We start from the raw sequence: 4,119 nt of genomic DNA, 5'->3' as shown, positions 1-4,119 counted from the left end.
GATGGGGGAGGGAGAAGGACAGGGACAAGCAGGGAGAGGCAAGCTGGTTGTCTCAAATTCCAAACCCAGAGGGTGGAGACATGGCTCAGCAGTTAGGAAGCTAGGAAGTCATGAGGACCAGAGTTTGGGTCGCATCACCCGCATAAAAAGCCAAGAATCCCATGTGTACCTGCAGAGACCAGAGGATAGCTGGGCCTTGCTGGATTCCAACCTAGCTGAGAAAACACAAACCCCAAGTTCAGGGAGAGACCCTGTGTAGATGGAATTTACTGCTGGGAGGCACATGTGTGCTGTCCTTGTCCCACCGTCCTTACATCCAACCAACACAATAGTCCTCCAAACTACAGCTTAGGGAATATATTTATTTGGGCTTCCTAACAGAGCATGTGATGAGGATGAGGGGTACTTACAAAGGCATAGACACCCTTGGGCTGTTTCTCTACATGGATGAGCCTTCTAGATCTGTGGCCACCAGCCCAAGATGCCGAAGCACCCTCCTCTTCCCTGGCTTCTTCCGTGTCCATCCTTAGTCCCCCACCTCAAGCAGCTGAGCGGACTAATTGGGTGGGAGGGGTGAGTGTCTCCCTCTGTCCCGCCCTTCCTATGGAGCGTCTTGTAGTTCAATTACTCTTAAAGAAGGCATCTACGCATTTGTTTGAGAGTCAGGCTCACCACATGAAGGAGGAGCTTATCCAACACCCTGCCTTAAAGGGTTAGGTGGGCAGTGATAGAGGACACCCAACACCTTTTTCTGGCTTCTGAATGTGTGCACACACACACGTGCACGTACACACACACACACACACACACACACACACACACACACTCTGCTGGACAGCTTTAGTGTCAACTTGATACACCTGGGTTGAGGGACCCTCGATTGGGGAATTGCCTCTATTGGACTGGCCTATGGCCATGTCTGAGGGGCATCTTCTTGATGAGTGATGTGGGAGGGCCCAGCCCACTGTGGGTGGTGCCACCCCTGGGCAGGTAGGCCTGTGTTGCATAGGAAAGCAGGTTGAGCAGGGGCCAGGGGAGTAAGCCAGTAAGCAGTATTCCTCCATTGCCTGAGCTCCAGCTCCTGCCTCCAGGTTCCTGCCCTGAGTTCCTAACTTGGGCTCCTTGATGAACTATGAGCTGGGAGATGTAAGCTGAATAATGGACCCAATGCAGAGGTCTGTCCCTCCACCCTCTGACTATCAGGGGCACATTCTCATGACTGACATGTGCCCTTAGTCAAAGCACTGATGAAATTCCTCCTCTTGTCCAGATTCTGTGTTGCTCACCAAGGAAACACTTAGATAACCATTTAGACAATCTAAAAGGACTGGCCATGGTAGCACACACCTTTGATCACAGCAGAGGCAGGTAGATCTCTGTGAAATCAACACCAACCTGGTCTACATAGTGAGTTCTGGGCCAGCTATGGCCACAGGGAGACCCTGTCTCAAAAAGACCAAAAAAAAAAAAACAAAAAAAAGGACATGCAATAAAACAAATTATATTGTATCAAAACAACCATTTCTAATGAGCATGGCTAAATGTACAACTAATTTCTAGAGAGAACTAGTGGACGCAGCCTCTCAAGTGAGCACTTTGCAATGACTTGTGCCCATTCTGTGCAGCCAGGTTAGGCCAGGTGTACCTCTGTCGTTGGGGGAAGGTGGTTCTTGCTCCAGCCTAGCTTTAGTGCAAGTGAGCAGCATCAGCAGCTGGGACAGCAGCTGGGTTCTGGCAGCATGCTGTTCAGCTGGCTGCCACTGTGCCTGATAAAATCCATGGGACAGCCAGTTAAGAACAGCAGAAAGAAAAAGGAGCCAGTCTCATGCTATGGACCTATAATCCCAGCTAGTCAGGAAGGTGAGGCAGGAGGTTCCCAGGTTCAAGGCTAGCCTGGGATACAGAGTGACTTCAAGGCTAGTCTGTACAGCTTAGTGAGACTTCGCCTCAAAAAATATTTTTTTACTTTGAGAGGGCTAAGGATGTAGTCCCATGTGGAGGTGTGGCAACAAGATGGCGCCAAGCAGCTGAGGTGAAGGTGGAGCCAGCTGGCCAGCTTGGCGTGCCACAAAGAGAGGAAGTAATGCTGATTGGAGCCTAGCCAGTAAAGGACGTGTGATCACCTCATGAACAATATGTTATACTATGAGAAGAGCCTGTGTGGCATATGTGACCTCTAACGTGATTGGATGACAGCTTTCCCACCTATGCTAATGCTTGTGACTTTTGCCCTTAAATATTGATCAGCCTTGCCAATAAACGAGTTTTCCTGCTTGAAGCAAATCCCTGCCTAGTCTGATTGTCCTCACAGAGAAGGGCTGGCAAAATGGAAGGGCCGCGTACTTCCCCCTCCTTGACCCCCATTGCCAGGGCCTCTCATTCCTCTGCCTGAGACACAGGGGTTCAGAGACCATGGCATCTGGTGCCCTGTGTGAGGAACTAGTGCAAAGTTTCGGTCGAGGCCAATCGGGCTCTCGGGGTGAGACCCTTAGTATGGGTAACGCAACTTCAGGAAGAAATGAGCCTGCTGTGAAAGCCCTACAATATTTGCTCAAAAGCTGCGGGCTGGAGCTTTCAGACTCCACGGCATGCCACGTTTGGGATACGGTACTTCTCTTGGCCCCATGGGCCACCACAGCCAACCTATTCTCCTGGGACATGTGGGAAAGAGTTGAAAAGCTGGCGAGAGAATGGGAGAGGCACTTCGGGGTGGAACCCCCACTAGGATTCTATCCCACAATAGCTACCCTTAAGGGCATCTTCCACCCAGAGACACCTCCCTCCCCTCAACTTGCAAAAGAAAAGGGGGGGAGGCAAAGGCAGGGGGGAAGAACGAGGAAATGAGGATGATTGGGCCATGTTTGACAAGGAAAGACAGGCCCAAGGGGACCCTGTTGACATGCTAGTAGTGGATATTAAAGTTCAGTTGACAGTTGAGGCCTGGGGAAAAGGGGGTACTGGGTGCGAGCCTGAGGAGATGGATCCCCCCCCGCCCTGACCAGGACAAAGATCTCAGGAGGCCCCCAGCCTATCGGCGGGTTGGTCAGTGCGAGCCTCTTTGCTGGGGGGAGGGGAGGGGGCAGTACCCCCTCTCGGCCCCTCAGCCTCTGGAAGAGCCAGTGTACACTGACGCCTTTCCGGTGAGGGTGCAGTGCCCATCCGCCACGCCATGCAGGGCGTTCTCAGTCAACTTAGTCCCGGGGCCACAGAGGCCAGCAGACTGGTATCCATGGGAGGCTAAGGACCTCAAGGAACTAAGGCAAGCAGTCCTCAAGGACAGTGCCAACTCACCGTGGGCTGAGACTTTACTGGAGAACCTCACCCACCACCCCTGTGTCCCTAGGGAATGGACTGATATGGCTAAGGCTGTCCCTCTTCATCAAATGGCTGGCCTTGTATAAGGAGGAATGTAGGATCATAGCAGAACAAAATCACACAGTTAACCCTCAAATCCCTCTTACCTACGGCCAACTGATGGGTACCGCTGATGGTTATTCCACAAGGACGCAGCAGGCTTGCCTGCCCCGTATAGGGACCAAGTAAGGCAGGCGGGACTGGCGGCCTGGAAGAAGCTCAATGAAGGACAGTCAGAGGACCCCTTGGTGGGCCTAAGGCAGAAGCCTGGGGAGGGTCTTGCCGAATTTGTGGATAGGGTGGAGAAGAGCCTTATTAGAAAGCTACCTGCTGGGGCACTCAGGGACGAGTTTACTCAAGTGCTGGTATGGGAGGGCATGAACCACGAGCGTGCTGCCTGTTTGGGTCTGAAACATGCTTCGATCAGCCAGTGGGTTGTGGCCTCCCAGGATGTTGGAATGAATCAACACCAGTCTCAAACCTTGGCCCATGTGCTTCAAGCCCAGACGGCTTCCTTAACTGATGCATTTACTCAGGTGCTCATGGCTGTCTGAGGAGACCCTAAGGGCCCACAGGCTCATCACATCCCCAAAGGGAATGGGGGCTGTTTCCAGTGTGGGAAACTAGGGCATTTTAAGAGAGACTGTCCAGAGGAAGTCCTCCCAGGGTCCCAAGCAGGGAGGCAGGAGGATCAAGGGCCAAGCAAGCCGACTACTTCTTGCCCCCATTGTAGAAAAGGGTTCCATTGGAAGAAAGACTGCAGGT

Source organism: Nannospalax galili, unplaced genomic scaffold, assembly GCF_000622305.1.
Source record: "Nannospalax galili isolate Female #2095 unplaced genomic scaffold, S.galili_v1.0 scaffold1145, whole genome shotgun sequence".
Lineage (NCBI taxonomy): Eukaryota > Metazoa > Chordata > Mammalia > Rodentia > Spalacidae > Nannospalax > Nannospalax galili.
This window is presented reverse-complemented; position numbering follows the sequence as displayed.